Source organism: Sorex fumeus, unplaced genomic scaffold, assembly GCF_029834395.1.
Source record: "Sorex fumeus unplaced genomic scaffold, SorFum_2.1 ptg000046l, whole genome shotgun sequence".
In the NCBI taxonomy this organism is placed as follows: domain Eukaryota; kingdom Metazoa; phylum Chordata; class Mammalia; order Eulipotyphla; family Soricidae; genus Sorex; species Sorex fumeus.
The window spans coordinates 6,382,337-6,404,403 of record NW_026606103.1 but is presented as its reverse complement, the minus strand read 5'-3'; the positions used below and the strand labels follow the sequence as shown (position 1 = coordinate 6,404,403).

Here is a 22,067-nt window from a genome sequence, read left to right as displayed (position 1 = left end):
GCTGTTTGGTATCACTGAAGGGGAAGGGACATACCTTTAATATACCCATGTGCTAGAAAACAGCACCATAACTACATGTGAATTATTATAGTTGAAGCCCCCCTTCCCATTCCTGGGGGAGATAGGCTGGCATGCTCCAAGCTTTGCCTTTGATTTCCTAGGTCTTCTGATTTTCTCCTCAACACAGTCCATTGAGAATTGCTAGGCTGAGGACGGGAAATAGCCCTACAACTAAGTAGAGTGAAGAAATAACACTTCCAACCTCCAGTGTTACCCAAATTTATTTTCCTATCTATCCTGGAAAACAAGAAGGCTAACCCAGGGTCTTTAATGAACATTTAGGTTACCACTGCAGTGACTTTGTTTTTTCCCAATATGGTGGCAAGACTTTAGCTTTCCTCTGTCAGGTACTGACAAAGAAGTCACGGCTGGCAGCTAAGGTCACTTGGCTAAAGTTACAGGTCAGTTATGGCTAGACCAGGGCAGAGGTAACTTCTACAGAGGCCTTTGTAGTCAGTGTGTGTAGAAGCCCTGCACCATATCTCATATCTCCACGCCAGCCTCCTGCTGAGATGAGATGTAAGAAAGACCAGGTCAAACAGTCATCAGACCAAAATATCTTTTTAAAAAACAATTTTTATTTCATTAAAGAACCGTGATTTACAAAGTTATTGAAACGTCTAATGTTCTAACATCAATTTCCCATCACCAGTGACCCCAAGTTCCCTCCCACCCCCACAAGCTGCCACCTTACAGGCACATCAGAATGTTTGGTTGTTGTCACTTGTGTCTCATGTTTTTAGTGTTATTGATTCTGTTTTGTGTCTGTAGCTACCCACCCCTCCACATTACTGATGTATCTCAGGCCATTGACCCCTGCTTACCCATTACTTCCTGTCTTCATCTTCTTTCCTCTTCCCCCCACCCCACCTCTATTTCTTACCTTCTTTGTTCTGTTCCCTGTACTCTATAATCAGGGGCAATCTAGACATCCACTCTTTGCCATATTTCATTCCTTATTCTTCCAGTTAATTTATATATCACAGATAAGAGAGATCATCCTATGATTTTCTTTCTTTTTCTGGCTTACTTCACTCACATGATATAATCCAGTTCCATTGAGGTTGCAGCAAATTGAATGATTTCTTCATTCTTTACAGCTGCATAATATTCCATTGTGTATAGTGTTCCATTGTGTATATGTACCACATCTTCATAATACATTCATTTTTATTGGACGCCTAAGTTGATTCCATATTATAGCTATTTGTTTTAAGTGCTGCAATGAATAATGGTGTGATGATGTCATCTTAGATGAATGTTTGTGTGTCCTGAGGGTAGATTCCCAAGAGTGAAATAGCTGGATCATATGGCAGTTCAATTTACTGAGAACTCTTCATACTTTCCACATTGGTTGAACATTCCTACCACGAGTGGATGAGAGTTCCTTTTTCACCTAACCAAAATAAGAAATTTATAATAAGAGATTGTAATCTCTTGATTTACATTAACTTTTATATGTTAAATGGCTCCTGTGTAAGGTATCTTTTCAAAATTCAAAATGCATTTATTATTTCTTACTCAGTGAGGATGTTGAAAATTACCATAGGGCAGTTAAAAACTCATACTTTGTCTCCTTTTAACTATTATTTCAATGTAAGTTTTTCCTTCCTTGAGAATGGTCCACTGCAGAGTATATAAACCCCAATTTGCTCTCGGGGACGGGGGCCCCATCAGTGAAGCAGAATTCTGTTAGCATCTTTCTCTTCCACAGCCCTAAACTTTCACTCTGTAAAATACTTTTTTTTATTCATGAATCAGTGGTATTTTATGTTATTTAAAACATGTCTTGACTGAATAGATGGCAGGATAAAGAAGCTGTGGTACATACACACATAGAATACTACTCTACTGTAAAAAATGATAAATCATACGATTAGCTGCTACCTGGCAGGATCTGGAGAGTTTCATGCTGAGTGAAATTAGGAGAGATGTTGGATTGGTTTGTCCTTCCTCCCTTGCCTCGGGGAGTTTAGGTTACTGAGTTACCCTCATCACACAGCCCCAGTGGCACTCCCATTCCTCTTTATTAATCTTTAACTTATTCTTTGTTCTGCTTCCCCTCTCTGTTAATCACTATATCCCAAAATCAGACCCTGTGATTTGTAAAGTCAGATTCTTCTCAGGACTCTGGATTTTGTATATGCAACTGAAATATTTGCTTTTTTCTTTCCCTTATGTCCTTTTCATAGTTTACTCTAGAGCAGTGTCCTTTTTGTATAGACACAGGAAGATAGTGAATGCTGTGCTTCTGGGAGTTAATTAACTCAGAACAATATTTATTCCTGGGCATCTGTCATATTTACTCGACTTAAGCCTCAGCTGTCCTTAGTTACTAGCACCCCAAAAGTAGGGTTCCAGTGAGTGTCTTGGATGGACTCAGGGCAAGCTGTAAGCTACCCAAGCATTGAAAAGGGACAAGCCATAAGCTCTCCTGGTATCTAAAAGGGACAGGCCAACCACCATAAAATATAGTAAGTTATGAGTATGGTCATGGACAAACTTTGTCATCACCCAAAAAGAAGGATCTGAATAAGGACCCTGCTAAGGTTAGGAAGACTAACTTGGCCTGAGGACTGTAGTCTGGGATATAAGAGAGATGTCTCCAGGAGAGCCATCCCATCCTTTAAACTTAATATATCTTATGGTGTTCAGTTTCTCTTTCTTTCAACTCAGAAATATTTAATTAATCAAATTACAGGATGTAAGTTTATCATTAACAAACTTCTGTATAAAACAAAATGGGAATAGGAAGAACCATCCCTTTGATCAACATAGCAATTTTCCAATAATACAAACCTTAATAGTGATAGCACAGTGGGTAAGGCGTTTGCCTTGCATGCGGCCAACATGGCTGACCCGAGTTCTGTTCCTCCGCCCCTCTCGGAGAGCCGGGAAAACTACTGAAAGTATCTTGCCTGCATGGCAAAGCCTGGCAAGCCACCCATAACGTATTCAATATGCCAAAAATAGTAACAACATGTCTCACAATTTGTTGTGAGACATTACTGGTGCCCACTTGAGCAAACAGATGAACAACAGGAGTACAGTGCTACAGTGCTACGGTGTTCATACAAAATGACTAGAAATATTAAGAAGTAAATTTAAGATGTCCATTTAAATGGAAATAGACCAAGGAAAGGAGAAATATGCCCCTAGATGGTTTTCTGCCCTTGGGTGTATCTTCTTGCAAGATGAGATTTTGTCCTAGAAGAAGGTTCACCTGAGGGAAGGGCCTTACATATATTGAGTGTGCAATCGCTACAAGTTGTATTGCTACCCCCAACTCTGGGGGGCTGGGTGAATAATGAAGTCTGTGAGATGGGGCATGAGGAAATGGGAATGAAGGCAGAGTGAGACTGGAATGAGGGACAGGGTGAAAATGGAATGGGGCATGGGGCGAGACTGGAATAGACACATAGGGAGAATGGAATGCATGGAGGAATATAGACTGTAATATATGGCAATTAATCACCAACCATTTTGGTGGTCCTGTTTCCTCCCTCATGTGTTGGTATGCAGAGGCTGATTGGGATGGGGAGGCGACTCTTGACCACCAAACGCAAGTGGTGAGTGCCCTCACTCACAGAGAGAGAGAGACACACACACACAGAATGATCTCTCTCCTGATGGAATATAAAGACATGTAGTAGACATGATGGAATATAAAGACATGCAAATACCCAAAGGTCACAGAAATTGAGAACTGGTCTTAGTAGTAAGCTACCTTGGGGAGTGAAGAGGAGAGACACTGGAACAATGATCAGGGAAGTAGAAATTCAGGTGAGGGGTTTGGTGCTAAACCGTGTCGTGCACGAAATGCTACTATTAACAGCATAGTAAACCACTGTGCCTAAAGTAAAATCAAAACAAAATTCTCTTGACTATCTACCATTCTCAAAAGTCTAAAATTGAGACCAGAAAGATAGCACAGCACTTCAGGTACTTTCCTTGCACATAGCCCATCTGGATTTGATCTTGGCATCACATATAGGCCCCAGACACTGCCCAGGAGTAATCCCTGAGCACAGGTGGGTGTGTGGCCCCAAACAAAGCAAAACAAAAACCCCTCCAAAAATTAAAATTGATGACCCTTAACAACCGAATAAAAAGTCGAATTGGGAGACAATCAGAGTGTTTATTTGGGCATTAAAAGGGCACCATATAAACTCATTAACGACCATGATCCAGAGACTCACAAAAAATCTCAAAAAAGAGCAACAAGTGGCAGAGATGCATTTAACTCAAGCTGTATCATTCTATTTAAAATTTTGGAATTTCTGGAGTTACATCTCATACTCTATGCCACTGGTGTACCAACAGTAGCACACAAAGTAGAAGGCAACTGATCTTGATCTATCTATCTATATACATATATATATACATACATACATATGTACACATATATACGTGTTCACAAGGCTCAACATGTAACAACATGTCAGTAATTTCTTATACAAGGCTTAACAGCTCCAAGATGAGATACAACAATCTTCATACATTTTCCTCTACAAAACCCTCTTTGGATCATTTTTAGTGAATTACTCTTAACAAACAATAAAAATAAATTATTGAGGATCTGCCTTTGGGGCCGGCTTGGGTAGTAGTGGTAAAATTGAAAATAATGGTGATGATAAGGTGTAATGGTGGTGGAATTGGTTTGGTGTTAGAATATTGAATACAATAAATTATTGCAAACAACCTTATAAAAATTAAAAATAAGAAAAAAAGAGTTGTAGAGGGGCAGGAGTGATAATATAGCGGGTAGGGAATTTGCCTTGCATGTAACTGACCCAGCTTCGATCCCCACATCCTATATGGTCCCTATATGGTCCCCCAAGCACCGCCAGGAGTGATTCCTGAGTGCAAAGCCAAGAGTAAACCTGGAGCACCCCTGGATGTGACCTCAAAACAAAAATAAATAAATGAAAGAGTTGTAAAGCTCATATTCAGAGAGAGTCTGAAGAAGGCACAAAAGTGAGTTTTTATAAGGGAAAGAGAAAGATGAGGTCATAAATGATATGCTGATCAGGTGAAAGCATCAGCATGGTCAAGAAGTAAAAGTAGATTAAAGTTCACTTTTTATCAGTCCTTTCAAACAGGATATTCTTGCTCTTGTTTCTTCTTGGAATGTTGGTGGCCAGAGGCCTTACCCAGTTTAGGGAAGACAGACTGTAGATTTGGTATATCTGCAGTGGCTTCTTGCAGCTCTGTCTTATTTCATCTACAGTCCCTACCCAGCCAACCTGGGTTCGAGTCACAGAATCCCATATGGTACCCCAAGTACTGCGAGGAGAAATTCCTGAGTGCAGAGACAGGAATAACCCCTGTGCATCTCCATGTGTGACCCCCAAAAAATGAAATCTAAATTAGCTAGAATGCTACTAGGATGAACTTCAGAATAAGAAGAATCACCAAGGTGAGAGAAAACCATTAATTATCACAAAGCACTGATCACCAAAATGCAACATATATATACATATGTATATATATATATAACCACAAATATATTATCTCAACATGAGTAATTTTTTTTTTTTATGGAACGCTTCATGAATTTGCGTGTCATCCTTGCGCAGGGGCCATGCTAATCTTCTCTGTATCGTTCCAATTTCAGTATATGTGCTGCCGAAGCGAGCAAATCATGAGTAAAATTTTATGGAAGAGAAAAATGCTTTGATATCCAGAGCTGACACTTGTATCACCTTATAATCTCCAGAACCAGTGAACAAAACTAGTGGCCCAAACCATTGTTTCTCACCCTTTCAATGACTACAACTCCCTTTGGGCCTTGTTTCTTCTTGTGGCACCCTGTTCTATTAGTTGGTATTCTAACCTTGTCACAAGACTAGAGGCAAAAATCACCCATTTATTAGATTTTAACCTGTGTTCCCCTTGTAACATCCTGGTGGGCCCCTAGGAGTTATTTGATCCCTTGTTGAGTAATGCTGGTCTACAAAATCATCTTCTCAATCTACTTAACAATTGTGGAATATACACATACATATACATATACATATACATATATGCATATACATATACATGTTTATAAGTATTATACTGCAATCACCAAGCAAGGGATGTAGGGGGGAATGAAGCGACAGACTAGAAGTATCATATGAGGTGGGGACTGGGCAGTGGCTTTCAGGGAACTGTTCTAACTATCCATTAAAAACATAAATGCTATTTACAGTATTATAAGCATATAACCTGAATTATCATAATAATTTTAATTGGCTAACGTTCCCCACATTTAATTTTCTCAAAACTATGTTCCAGCGGAGCCGCCGCGGGCCCTCGCGGCCGCCGTACTTGGGCACGCCCGCGCATGCGCCCTGAGCCTCGTCTCGGCCGGGCTGGGCCAGTCGCCCCGACTCTGCTGCAGGCTCCTGGCCGGGCCGCCGTCTGGGTTGTTCTGCTGTGGTCCGTCACCTCCTCCTAAGGATGCATCCCGACTTATCTCCACACTTGCACAACTGAAGAGTGCAACATCTTGATAAACTTGCTTGAGGAATGTCACAAAAATCACAGCTCTCTGAAATGTTTTGGTCATTGCAATGATCTTGATTGAGAGATGAGAAAAATGTTTGAAGAAAGAGTGCACGGAAAAGAGGATCAAGAGCAGGGAGCATGGTAATGCGATGCGAAAGAGACTGTTTAATTCCCCAGAGGATTCTGAAAAATAAATTGTATTTTCACTGGATGCCTTGGCTGAGAGAAGACCTAAAGCCTCTTGGTTGACAGCTGAAAGAAGCCTCTCAATTGGTTCTCCGGAACCCTTTGCCAATCCGTAGACACAAGGCATGGAAAGATCCGGAAAAGTCTGGATTCTGACAATGTTGGCAGACCCTTCAGTTCTCACCAGCAAACTTGACTTCCCACTTTCCCCTTTTTCTCCACCAGGGAACACTGGAGTAACTTCTCTCCCTCAATAAAAGAACTGATTTTAATCATAAAACACACACACACACACACACACACACACACACACACAAACACTATGTTCCCGCAGCATCCCTTTTACTTATCTCTTAAGAAATAATTTACAGTTTTAAATAAATGGACCCAAGAAAAGTTTGTTTGTTAATGGTCATACAATGACTAAATAGCAGTTTATATTAAACCCAATTTTGAACGATCAGAGAAACAGAACCTGGATAAGACTGTGTAGCTGACCCCAGTTTGTTCTCCAGCTTCACATATGGTCCCCCAGAATACTTCCTGGAGTGATCCTTGAGCACAGAGCCAGCAGTAAGCCCTAAGCACCACCGGGTGTAGTCCAACCCCCCTTTCCACTCCTGCCATCACCACCTAATTATGTATAAAACCCAAATCCATACACATAATAGCCTCAGTGCTCATAAACAAAGAGAGAGGGAAAAATATTAGACCCAAGGTCTCCTAGGTGGAGAAGTCAATAAAGCACAAGTAAGTCAAATGGGAACAAACAGAAAGCCTGGAGTCAGAGCTGGACCCTCACAAAGCCGATGGGAAAGACAGCAGCCTGGGAGCAGGTGACACAGTACTTCCAGGTCACGGCGTGACAGAGAATTGCAGGCACCTCCTTCCTGACACATGTCCAGGACTTAATGTCCAGACATACCATTAAGCACTGACCCTGTTGACTCCCACGTAAGGAAGGTTTATTCGGTAGAAAACATACCAGACCGGCTACATACTCTGAAACCATATCTGTCAGTGTTTCAGCATCTTCTCTAAATACGGACCCTTTTGGTCTGGCTTACTTCCAGGACCCATATCTCCCCAAATAGAAAATAATGATGATAATAATAATAGTAGTAGTAATTTAAAATAAAATTCTAAAGACAAAAATTAGAATAAGATTCCCATATAGTACAGCTGTTTGACTTCAGGGTAGATGCCCAAAAGACTGAAAAGAGTCAAAAAGAGATATTACAACCAAGCACACGGCATTATTCACAATAGCACAAGCATAGAAGAAGCAACACAAGTGTCTAGTGGTAGAAGAGGAAGTAGCAGAATGCTGTATAGACATAAAACAGAGCACTACTGAGCTTCTCAGAAAATTCTGACACATGGTGAACACTAAAGACATGCTGCTAAGTGAACAAATCAGTGAGAAACAGAGAAACACATATTGAATCAGCTTAGACAGGAACTCTAATAAGTAGCTGGAATCTTAGAAACAGAACAGAGTTGTGGTTGCAGGTTCCTGGAGAGAAGAGGGAAAAGCATGTGCATTATTTACAGAGCAGTCTCTGCCCTGCAGAAGGAAGGGGAGAGGAAGATGAAAGGCAGTTGGTTGCACGACATCATCACTGTAGTTAACATTGCTGCACACGTAAGAACAAAGATGCCAGGGTTTTTTTTTTTTTTTTTGGCTTTTTGGATCACATCTGGTGATACTCAGGGGTTATTCCTGGCTTTACACTCAGGAATTACTCCTGGTGGTGCTCCAGGGGACCATATGGGATGCTGGGAATTCAACCCGGGTCGGTCGCGTGCAAGGCAAATGCTGTACCCACTGTGCTATCGCTCCAGCCCCTGAAGATGTCAATTTTATCTTTTATATATGTCACAGTACAAACCTTTTTAAAGCTTGGGAAGTAGATCAGTGATCTAGTGAAAAGGAATTAAATTCTGCAGGGATCTCTTCCGGAGACAAAATAAAGAGGCGGAGTGGAGGACTAATTGGCTTATTCTGTGTAGAAAAACATGTGAATCAAGGGATGAGTAAAATTATTAAAGACAAAAGCAAAATGCATAAATATGTATTTATGGCACATATAATAGATAATACAGGATTGAATATCTCCAAAGAGAAAAGAAAGAAAATTAGAAAAGATTGAAAGGTAAGAAGACATTCCTGAAGAATTCATTACTGTTATCATAAACTCCCACCAGGAATGGTCCAAAACAGTAAAAAATAGTAACCAGCTACTCAGAAGTCTGCTTTTGTGTCACCCCACTAAATTTGAATATTTGAGAAAACCATAATTTTCTCAAACGACAGCTGCCGTTCAGTTGTCTGGTGAAGGAGTCTGAATGCGGACCTGGCCGATTTCACCAGCAAGGTGAGTTCAGTCCTCTGAGATAAACATTTCTGTCTGAGGCAAGCTAAAAGAAATCTGTTCTATATTCACAAACAGACATGGGTGAATACATTTGTCTACGCAAACTGTTAAGTCAGAGGTTAGAATACATAGAAAGCATATGATTACAAGTTTAAATATAGCAACAATATTAGAATAATTTAAAAAGTAATTACTATATTGAGTTCTTGGGCCCCATATCTAGTTGAATTACTTACTTGTACTAGATTATTTTGTACATTATATTAGCTTCTGAGTACAGATTTTTTTCCTGAATGGTGGACATTTTGATTTTACATTGGTACCCTTTTCCTCAAATTATATCATTGAATATTATTTTCATGATACTGTCTCACTGCTTTTTATAGTTGCTTATCAGATTAAAGATTGTTTCTTTGTAAACTGCTAAGTTTGTTTAGTGAATGGATATTACTATGTTGAATGGTCTTTCTGCATAGAAACTGTGAACATAAAACTGATTTGTCAAAATGAACTGTGCAGACAGAAACTTCACTTTGCTAGAAGATTCACTTTGTCTTGATGTATATAGAGATGGTTTGAAATGTAAATTCAAAGGAACGAGATGTAATTTTTCTTTTCCACTATTGTCTTTGTAATTTTTAAACTTAGGAACTCTATATTATTATATTGGTGTCGTAAATGAGTTAAAATGTGAATGGAAAAGATAAGAACAAAAGACAAAAACAAAAAAATAATAAATGACAGTATCCTGAAACTTATTCTCTATATTTACTATTTTACTTAAAATTAATTACCTAAGAAAATTATTAGCATAAAAACGTAATCCAAATATTGAGGTCCTACAGTATTTTTAATTTTATTTTTATAAAGTTGTTCACAATAATTGATTAGATATAATATTTGAACCCCGCATGGCAGAGCCTGGGAAGCTACCCGTGACGTACTCGATATGCCAAACACAGTAACAACAAGTCTCATGATGGAGATGTTACTGGGCCCACTCGAGCAAAATTGATGAACAACAGGAGTACCGTGATATATATACCGTGAATATAATATTTGAACATGAATTTCACCACCATTACACCTTCCCATAGCCATATTTCAAGTGTTTCCATCCCAAAACCCAAACCCTGCCCCCAAAGCAGAACTGAAGTAATTTATTTTGTATTTCTTGTTATGAATAATCCACTAAAAATGATCCAAAAAAGTTTTCTTAGAGAAAAATGTGTGAAGATTGTTGTATTTCACCCAGGAGCCATTAAGCCCTTCTATTAGAGATAGTAGCATGAAGTTAAAGGTTGAAACTTGTGTGCTGAGATATATAGCCTACAGTATTTTTGTGTAATCTTGATGCTTCCAAAGGAAAATAGTATTTGACTGTGATATTTAGATCTCCTTTATTTCTCTTATTATTCTTAATTCTTTTTATACCTTTGTCAGCTTAAGTTTTGTTTTGTTTCCTCTATATTTCTAATTTCCCTGTATTTTTCTTTTAAGAGATATCTATTTCCTTTTATAGGTCCCTAGCCTGGACTGACCAAACCCTACTTCTTTACATGACATGTTCTCTTAGACTACAGAAAGAACTGGTCAGGCAACAGATCACCGGAGATCTTTCCGGACCTCTTACTGAGCCAATTCTACTGGGGCACTTCAGACAGAACAGACTTGCCCTCTCTGCCCGCTCCAGATGAAACCCCTACGGCCACGAGTTTCCAGAATCAAAACCCAGGTATGCGTATTCCAGGACTAAGACTCCAGGCCATATGGCAGTAGCTGAGACGGGCTGTCCCTCCAAATCTCCCTGCCCGCTTGGGATCCTGGCTGTCATGCCCACAATATGACTCCAGGCGCCATCTCAGTGCATCAACAGTCTTGATTCAGAGACTCCCAAATGAATCTCAAAATGTATTAGCTCCCTACAGAGATGTCTCTGGACCCAACCATTTACAGTTTTAGAATTCCAGAAGTGTGTGGTTGCTTTTGTGGTCATGTGACCTCTCGTGTTATTCATAGTAAGCAATAGATAGTAAAGTATCTGCAATAGATAATAAAGTATCTGCATCTGCCCCTGGCAAGGCAGGCTTGAATGGTAGTGGAAAAATTCAAGCAAACCATAATGCTGAAAAGTAGAGAGTGTGGGAGAAATTGCCATAGAGGCGCAGGGGGCGAGGGGGTTGGGATGGGCAGGGAGAATACTGGGGACAGTGGTGGTGGAAAATGTGCACTGGTGGAGAGATGGATATTCGATCATCGTATGACCGAAACACAAACGTGAAAGCTTTGTAACTGTAGCTCACAGTGATTCAATTTAAAAAAAAAAAAAAACTGGTCAGAAACTTAAGAAACTGAGAGATAACATTTCTGCTCTCAAGTACATTTCAACCCCTAATAAGCTGTGTAATTTCATAGACTTTTTTTTAACTCAGCTTTATTTAAAGGAAGTCAGACAAGTGTGTCCAATTAATTCTCAGTAACATTAAAATTTATAACAGTTTCCACGCATATTATTCTGGGTGCATATTTTGAAAGCAATAAATTCAAACAATAATCATAGCTTACCTATGTGACAAATTTAAATGTAAATGGTAAAACTAAAACAAGTAGGTAAAACAATTAGCTAAAACAAGAGGTAAGCTCATGTAAGACCATGCCCCAGAGATTCGTAAATAAATCTCAAGAGAACTACAAGACACAAAAGATATTTTTTCCAGATACTCACACATGATTGAGATGTCCATGGTACCCTGGAAGAGGGGTGAGTCCTGGGCTGACCCACTCAAACAGAATCCTGGCCCGCACTTGCTCCCACATTTCAAAATAGCCACCATGCTCCCTACGGGACTCCATTGTCTTGGGACTCAACCTCAGAGAAATTCGTCTGCTGAAAAACTCAGGTATGGGGGTTTTGTGACTGGAATCTTCCAGGATTTCTCAGAGTCAGGATGGCCTACTTCTGCCCCGCTTCCTGTACTTCCATAAGTCCCAGAAGTCACTTACACACCCTAAAGCCACCACCCAGTTAAAAATTTAACTCCAGCTGCACCAGCCTATTAAAAATTCCGGACTTCCTGGAGTGAATAGCCGTGAATGCGAATGACATCTCAAACTCCACAACACAGATAAACCAGTAGGAGCCCACCAGATTGGATGGGATGTAACATAGAAGGCAATCAATCTCAATTAATAAAACATAAATATAAAAGACTTAAGCTGAAACAACATCTTAATAATCTCTCATACAAGAATTTAATGTCTCCATGGTGAGATACAACAATTTATACTAATTTTCTGCTAAAGAAATATTTGTTACCATTGTTAGCAAATTATTGATAAAAAGCAATATAAAATAAATCGTTGAGGGCCTGCTATGGGGACAGGCTTAAGGGGTGGTTGGGAAAATTGGAGACAGTGGTGGAGGAAAAGTATAATGGTGATGGTATTGTGTTGGAATGTTCAATGCCTGTAACGAACCAACATGAACAACTTTGTAAACTACAGTGTTTAAATAAAGTGTAGGGGAAAATTTACATATGTAGGCTTTACATATTCCATGCGAACTCCAAAATAGATTAACACAGAATTACATGAAAGATTTTATTAATGACAGGTGAGAGATGATTACCATAGTGAGATCCATGTATAAAGTAAAATGTAATGTAATATACTTTAGATTCCAGTAGCTAGACAGTTGTGCTCACCAACTTCCCTGTAATCCCACCAACGGTTAAGATCCAGAGACTATAAAACCAAGCTCCCGGAAGAGAACAATGCAGAGTCTCCTGCCCCTGCACCTGGCTGTCATCACCAGGGCCCCTTGGAGGGGGGCAGGTTGAGTTTCCCTCCCGCTCCGAGCAGAGCCCTGGCAACTGAAGACCTCCAGGACCCAGCCACAGCCATGCTGAGACCACTCTCCACACGCTCAGCTGAGCCTCATGCATGAAGGAACTGGCAGAGGAACCCAGGTGTATAGGACCCGGGGCTGAGATCTCCAAGCCTACTCAGATCAGAACTGGGCCTCCTCCACCCAGATGCCCCATCTTCCAGTAACTAGACAGTGGCACCCACCAAATGCTGTGTAATCCCACCAATGGCCAAGATCCAGAGACTATAAAACCAAGCTCCCAGAAGCGTGGAGCCATGGATGCTAGACCTTTAATTGTTTAGTTTTCGCTCTCAGAGAACCCAGTGAGCTGCTGAAAGTATCCTTCCCGCATACATATCTGACTGGGAACACCTGTAAAGGTGATTAGAGGCTACCCCAAAAGCCTCCAGCCCTCTCAGAGAGCCCGGCAAGCTACTGAGAGTATCCTACCCCCACAGAAGAGACTGGCAAGCTACCCGTGGCATACTCCATATGATGAAAACAGTAGCAATGATGGTCCTCATTCCCCTGACCCTGAAAGAGCCCCCAATATGCCATCGGGCTACACTAGCACGTATCAGAGATGAATGGAGACATTACTGGCACCTGCTTGAGCAAATCAATAAACAACGGGAGGACAGTAATATAGTGATACAGTCATACTGTAGATTCCATAGTTGGAAACAGACACATGGAAATGAGAATAGGCATTTTATTACATTGTATTAAATGGTTTTGATTCTTGTATTTACATAGGTCAAATTCATACAGTAATCACAAATTAGCTCTTACTGTTTTATTTTCTGATCATTCTATTTGCCATCTCTTAAGTTTTTTATTTGGAATAAGCAATATAATGTAAATTTGTTATATGCCTAAGGGGAAAGATTGGGAGAGAAACTAGGGATATTTGTGGAGAAAGGTCACACTGGTGGTGATGAAACACTAAATATTTGAAACAACTGTATAATGAACAACTTTGTAGATCACCGTGCATTTAATAAAAATTTATTTTTAAAAAATGTTGGAGCTAGAGCAATAGTACAATGAGTAGGGTGCTTATCTTGCAGGCGGCCAACCCCAGTGTTGTCACAGGAAAACCTTGCACTGTTATTCATCTGGAAATCGTGGCCTTTGAACTGCCGACAGTGTCTTTTTAATCTCACAGATTCCTCTGTAGCTGCCCCTTTTCTGAGGGCTCCACCCTTCTCTGGATGGAGCCTTGGATTTCTCCATTTGGATAGTGTCTCAGTTTCTCTTCTTCAAAGAGCTCAGGGTTTGTATTTCAAAGAGGTCTTCCTGTACATGGGTTCCTTCAGGGCTAGATGATCTCTTCATTTTAAAATGTATTATTCGCCCAAAGCACATTCCCAAATTCTCTTACCAGTCTGCCTACAACAAAAAGGAAAATAGTTTCTGCTGCCATGATTCTTTCTATGGCTACTTCTAACCTGAGGTTGGTGAAGAGAGAAGGAAAGATCAGTTTAATTCATGGCTCTCATTTGGCTTTTTTTTTTCAAATGCACTATAGTTAGGTTTTGGCTTTTTTCGATCAGCATGTCTTTATCAACACTGGGTGAAGCTCAAGTTGCAGTGTGTGTCACATCAGGTGACACGGGCACTTTCATACTCCACTTCACTTTTACCCCACATCACATTCTTATTCTGCACCTGAAAACAGTTGAGTGAAGGCTCTTCTGAGGCACAGTGCATTGCCTGTCCTCTGTACCCACCTCCTCCAGCTCGCCTTCTATGCCAGGCGCAGCAGAAATGCCACGCCTGCCCTGGGGATGCCCCCCCCCCCCAGCTTCCAGAAGAGGAACACCACGGTTTCCTCCTCAGTTCTCTTTGTCTCTTTATCAAGTTCTCAAGGTCCAAGAAATTCCCTGCCACCAGCAAGCAGAGTGACAAAGGAACAGGACTTGGTATAATGAACAACCTTGCAAATCATAGTGTGTGGGAAGCCAAGAGCCCTCTCATAGACCCTGGCCGTGGTTCCCATGCTAGGAACTGCTTGGGACAGACACTGGTGACAGTCTCCCAGGACTTCCTGATCTCAGTGGATGCCTGATCTATAGCAAGCAACATCAGGCTGACAGTTAGCTTAGCTGGCCTTATCTATAGTAACCTCCAGGATGCATCTACTCCCTAAGACCCTTTGATATACAATTGTAAAGCTCAGGATACACCTACTGCCATAAGGCCATTTGATATACAATTGTAAAGCTCAGGACCCACCTATTGCCACAAGACCTTTTGATGTACAAATGTCTACCTTGAATGTTAGGTAAAGCTCTTGTTGCTGACCTTACCATATATGGTTATACTGCTTCTGCTCCTGACTGAGCTGCCCAGACCCTATATAAACAGCCTGTATCCCTCAATAAAGTGCTGTCCCTTTTTCTCTCTATTTCTAAACTATACTCTGTCTCTTGTGTCTTGTGTTCATTCGGTCGGTCCTTCCCTGCACCTACGGATCCTAGGGCCACCTCCGCGGGTCGGAGAGTGGTTTGCGGGCCCTCCGCAATAGTGTTTTTATTAAAATTGACTTTACAAAAATTGTGGAGCTAGAGAGACTGCAGAGTGGGCAGGGTGCTTATCTTGCAGGCAGCCAACCCGAGTTTGATCGCCAGCACGACATATGGTCCCCTGATCTCACCAAGAGTGATCCCTCATCACAAGTCTGGTGTGGTTCAAAAACAAACAAACAAAATTTAATGTGCTTGACATGTAAGACTGTGTACATTTAGGTTTACAGCACCCTGGCTTAATACATTGAAATATTATTAATGTGACTGCCAACATAGCTCTATTCCTCTACAAAAGTATCATTTTTGTGTTGAGAACTATTAACTCTTCATAACTTTGAGATTTATAAAACAATATTGTCTTTAATTACCAAACTATGCACTAGATCTCTAGAATAAACTTAGCTATGAGTTGCAAGTTTGTACCCCTAAAAAAGTCTCCCCAATCTTCAACCCCTTAGAAACCACCATTGTAGGTTCCATTTCTATGAGGTTGGCTGTTTCTGATTCCATTTGTAAGTGGCATCAAATAGTATTTATCTCTTTCTATCTGGCTTATTTTACCTCACATGAGACCCTAGATCTTCAACTATATTGTTCAAAAGTCATTCCTCTGTTATAGACACAGTTGTTTTCTTATCTTGTCTACTGTAAATAATGTGCAAACAATATGGGAGTGCTTAGGAGATGGGAGAGCACTAATGGTGGCATTTAAGGGGAACAAACTTACAAGTTTAAAAGTCAACGGGAGCTTATACTTCAAGCCCTAGAGCACATACCTGACTAAGTTGTCTCTGTTTATTTCCACTCTGGAGAAGCCCATTTTCTTTAGAACGTGTACTTCTCTCTATCTTTACCCTCACATCTTTCTAGATAAGTTTCAATAAAAACTATCATGCTTCACATTTAACCTCCTCCTGAAATTCTTTTCTGTGAGAGAAAAGTGATGGACCCAGAACTTCCATGCTGATAATGGAACTGACCTGACCTAGACCAGGCATTTCCATGAGCACTGGTGACCAAGGTGAGTCGAGCAGAGGTGGAAGCACTTTCATCTGGAGTTAACCTTTTATACTTCTCTCTCGCTCTCACAGTCTCTCCCCCATCCTCTTTCTTTTCTTTCCCTCTTCCTCCCTCCTCTCTCTCCCTCCCTATTCCTCTCTCACTCACACCCTTCTCTTCTCTCTATTCTTGAGTTAGCATCATCTCTCCTTTTGCTCTCTCTACTTTCTCTTTCTCACCACACCTGGAAGTGCTCAGGGTTTACTCCTGACTCTAAAGTTCATCTCATCCTCCCCGGTTGTTTCAGTCGGTTAACTGTGGGTAAGTGTATATTGAAGACAGGAGGAATGACCGTGAAATCTAGAAATAAAAATGATCCATTCCCTGGGGACCAGGCAGCTTCAGGAAGTGACCATATGTATACATATGTGCGTCTATAATATGAACATTGAAAGAAATATCAGCTAGCCAGAGAAGATAATAAGACTCTTTCCTCGCAAGGGCTGATCCCAGTTTGATCCTCAGAACCACCAGGAGCAACCCCTTAGCTTACTTCCAGGAGTAACCCAGGAAGAGCTCCAAAACCAAAGAAACACAAAAGAAATGACAACTTGTGTTTGGCTTTGTTCAGTGCTAGTGAAGGGATCCCCCTACCTTTCTAAAGTACCTGGAAGGTGTGATGAGTAATATAACTGGAATCATTTTAAAACAGGGCTGTAGAAACCAAAGATCTAGTGTAGGGTTTAGATGGTTGATCCCACCTTGATCCCAGGCACAAGTGGCCCCGAGACTCTAAAGGTGGAGCTCTGGAGGGCCCAAGTACAAGTGCAGGGGCCTAGGTCATCCCACACCACAGCCAGCAGCAAGCACCACATCCACGGTCCCTTACACTGGATGTCCTGCATGGTTGCTGGAGAATTTCCAAGAGGACCACGAGGGCCTCTTGAGTACCATTTGATAGAACACCCGATCCCCCATAGAAGAGGGCTACCGGAGAATGGAGATGGCTAACAGGACTGGTGCTCATACTTCTGTTTTGCATCCGTGAGAATCTGATTGATCATGGCACCATATGGATCCCTGGGAGTAGTTCCTGAGCCCTACTATGTGACCCCAAACTCAAAATAAATGAAATGAAATGAAATAAAACAGAGCTGCAAGAAGCCACTGCAGATATACCAACTCTACAGTCTGTCTTCCCTAAACTGGGTAAGGCCTCTGGCCACCAACATTCCAAGAAGAAACAAGAACAAGAATATCCTGTTTGAGAGAGGCAAAAATGTATAGTCAAAGTGATATCTGCACTTGTTTGTTATTGCAGCACTCTTACAATAGCCAGAAACTGGAAGAAACCTGAATGCTCAAGAACAGATGACTGGTTAAAGAAACTTTGGTACATCTACACAATGGAGTACTATGTAGCTGTTAGAAAAGATGAAGTCATGAAATTTATATACAAGTGGTACAACATGGAAAGTATCATGCTAAGCGAAATGAGTCAGAAAGAGAGGGACATAGAAAGATTGCATTCATTTGGGGAATATAAAGAAACAAAATATGAGATTAATACCGAAGAATAGCTGAGATCAACACCAGGAGGATTACTCCATAGCTTAGAGGCCAGCTGGGCATTCTAGGGGAAAGGGAAGCTCAGATAGAGAAGGGAGCACCAAATAAAGGGTGTTTGGAGGATCCTCCCAGGAGGGGAGATGCATGTTGAAAGTAGACTATGGACTGAACATGTTTGCCACTCAAAGCCTCTTTTGCAGACCACAACACCCAAAAGGAGGGAGAGAACACAAGGAATTGCCCTGCCACAGAGGCAGGGTGGGATGGGGTGATGGGGGTGGGAGGGATATTATCCATGGTGGTGGAAAATGGGCACTGGTGGAGGGATGGGTATTTGATCATTGTATAATTGAAACCCAAGCACAAAAAATTGTAAATCTACAACTGTACCTCATGGTGTTTCACTAAAAATAATAAAAAAAATAAAAAATAAAAATTAAAAAAAAGAATATCCTGTTTGAAAGGACTGATAAAAAGTGAACTTTAATCTACTTTTACCTCCTGACCATGTTGATGCTTTCACCTGATCAGCATATCATTTATTACCTCATAAAATTTACCTTATAAAAACTCACTTTTATGCCTTCTTCAGACTCTATCTGAATATGAGCATTTATTTCCCTTATAAAAATTCACTTTTGTGCCTTCTTCAGAATCTATCTGAATATGAACTCTACAACCCTTTCATTTATTTATTTTTGTTTTGAGGTCACACCCAGGGATGCTCCAGGTTTACTCTTGGCTTTGCACTCAGGAATCACTCCTGGCGGTGCTTGGGGGACCATATAGGGACCATATAGGATGTGGGGATCGAAGCTGGGTCAGTTACATGCAAGGCAAATTCCCTACCCGCTATATTATCACTCCTGCCCCTCTACAACTCTTTTTTTCTTATTTTTAATTTTTATAAGGTTGTTTGCAATAATTTATTGTATTCAATATTCTAACACCAAACCAATTCCATCACCATTACACCTTATCATCACCATTATTTTCAATTTTACCACTACTACCCAAGCCGGCCCCAAAGGCAGATCCTCAATAATTTATTTTTATTGTTTGTTAAGAGTAATTCACTAAAAATGATCCAAAGAGGGTTTTATAGAGGAAAATGTATGAAGATTGTTGTATCTCATCTTGGTGCTGTTAAGCCTTGTATAAGAAATTACTGACATATTGTTACATGTTGAGCCTTGTGTAGACATATATATGTGTACATATATATGTGTGTGTATATATATATGTAGATAGATAGATAGATAGATAGATAGATAGATAGATCAAGATCAGTTGCCTTCTACTCTACAGCCCATCACGTATGTTGTGCTACTGTTGGTACACCAGAGGCATAGAGTATGAGATGTAACTCCAGAAATTCCAAAATTTTAAATAAAATGATACAGCTGAGTTAAATGCATCTCTGCCACTTGTTGCACTTTTTCGAGACTTTTTTGTGAGACTCTGGATCATGGCCGTTAATGAGTTTATATGGTGTCCTTTTAATGCCCAAATAAACACTCTGATTGTCTCCCAATTCGGCTTTTTATTCGGTTGTTAAGGGTCATCAATTTTAATTTTTGGAGGGGTTTTTGTTTTGCTTTGTTTGGGGCCACACACCCACCTGTGCTCAGGGATTACTCCTGGGCAGTGTCTGGGGCCTATATGTGGTGCCAAGATCAAATCCAGATGGGTTATGTGCAAGGAAAGTACCTGAAGTGCCGTGCTATCTTTCTGGTCTCAATTTTAGACTTTTGAGAATGGTAGATAGTCAAGAGAATTTTGTTTTGATTTTACTTTAGGCACAGTGGTTTACTATGCTGTTAATAAATAGTAGCATTTCGTGCACGACACGGTTTAGCACCAAACCCCTCACCTGAATATCTACTTCTCTGATCATTGTTCCAGTGTCTCTCCTCTTCACTCACCAAGGTAGTTTACGACTAAGACCAGTTCTCAATTTCTGTGACCTTTGGGTATTTGTTAATCCCCTGCTACATGTCTTTATATTCCATCAGGAGAGAGATCATTCTGTGTGTCTCTCTCTCTCTCTGTGAGTGAGGGCACTCACCACGTGCATTTGGTGGTCAAGAGTCACTACCCCATCCCAATCAGCCTCTGCATACCAACACATGAGGGAGGAAAAAAGGCCACCAAAATGGTTGGGGATTAATCGCCATTTATTACAGTCTATGTTCCTCCATGCATTCCATTCTCCCTATGTGTCTATTCCAGTCTCTCCGCATGCCCTATTCCAGTTTCACCCTGTCCCTCATTCCAGTCTCACTCTGCCCTCATTCCCTTTCCCTCGTGCCCCATCTCACAGCCTTCGTTATTCACCCAGGCCCCCAGAGTTGGGGATAGCAATACACCTTGTTGTGATTCCACACTCAATATATGTAAGTCCCTTCCCTCAGGTGAAACTTCTTCTAGGACAAAATCTCATCTTGCAAGAAGATACACCCAAGGGCAGAAGACCATCTAGGGGCATATTTCTCCTTTCCTTGGTCTATTTCCATTTAAATGGTCATCTTAAATTTACTTCTTAATATTTCTAGTCATTTTGTATGAACACCGTAGCACTGTAGCACTGTACTCCTGTTGTTCATCTGTTTGCTCAAGTGGGCACCAGTAATGTCTCACAACAAATTGTGAGACATGTTGTTACTATTTTTGGCATATTGAATATGTTATGGGTAGCTTGCCAGGCTTTGCCATGCAGGCGAGATACTCTCAGTAGTTTTCCCGGCTCTCCGAGAGGGGCGGAGGAATAGAACCTGGGCCAGCCATGTTGGCCGCATGCAAGGCAAACGCCTTACCCACTGTGCTATCACTATTAAGGTTTGTATTATTGGAAAATTGCTATGTTGAACAAAGGGATGGTTCTTCCTATTCCCATTTTGTTTTATACAGAAGTTTGTTAATGATCAACTTACGTCCTATAATTCGAGTAATTAAATATTTCTGAGTTGAAATAAAGAGAAACTGAACACTGTAAGATTATTAAGTTTAAAGGATGGGATGGCTCTCCTGGAGACATCTCTCTTATATCCCAGACTACAGTCCTCAGGCCATGTTAGTCTTCCTAACCTTATTCATGGGCCCTGAATAAAGTCCTTATTCAGATCCTTCTTTGGGGGTCATGACAAAATTTGTCCATGACCATACTCTTAACTTACTATATTTTATGGTGGTTGGCCTGTCCCTTTTAGATACCAGGAGAGCTTATGGCTTGTCCCTTTTCAATGCTTGGGTAGCTTACGGCTTGCCCTGAGTCCATCCAAGACCCTCACTGGAACCCTACTTTTGGGGTGCTAAGAACTAAGGACAGCTGAGGCTTAAGTCGAGTAAATATGACAGATGACCAGGAATAAATATTGTTCTGAGTCAATTAACTCCCAGAAGCACAGCATTAACTATCTTCCTGTGTCTATACAAAAAGGACACTGCTCTAGAGTAAACTATGAAAAGGACATAAGGGAAAGAAAAAAGCAAATATTTCAGTTGCATATACAAAATCCAGAGTCCTGAGAAGAATCTGACTTTACAAATCACAGGGTCTGATTTTGGGATATAGTGATTAACAGAGAGGGAAGCAGAACATAAAGAATAAGTTAAAGATAAACAAAGAGGAATGGGAGTGCCTCTGGGGCTGTGTGATGAGGGTAACTCAATAACCTAACCTAACCTCCCTGAGGCAAGGGAGGAAGGACAAACCAATCCAACATCTCTCCTAATTTCACTCAGCATGATACTCTCCAGATCCTGCCAGGTAGCAGCTAATTGTATGATTTATCATTTTTTACAGAAGGGTAGTATTCTATGTGTGTAGAACAGAGAAGGAAAGAAATAGCGGTGGGGGTCTGGGGAAAGAGATAAAGAAGATGAAGACAGAAAGTAATGGGTAAGCAGGGGTCAAGGGCCTGAGATACATCAGTAATGTGGAGGGGTGGGTAGCTACAGACACAAAACAGAGTCAACAACACT

General features: G+C 40.8%; 1 non-coding gene across 1 annotated transcript; it reads right to left on the bottom strand.

The window, feature by feature from the left end:
- Window positions 1–5,594: 5,594 nt before the first annotated feature.
- On the bottom strand, window positions 5,595–5,701 carry LOC130031299 (U6 spliceosomal RNA). Its single transcript, XR_008793647.1, has one exon. It is a non-coding gene; the product is annotated as a U6 spliceosomal RNA (small nuclear RNA).
- Window positions 5,702–22,067: the final 16,366 nt, after the last annotated feature.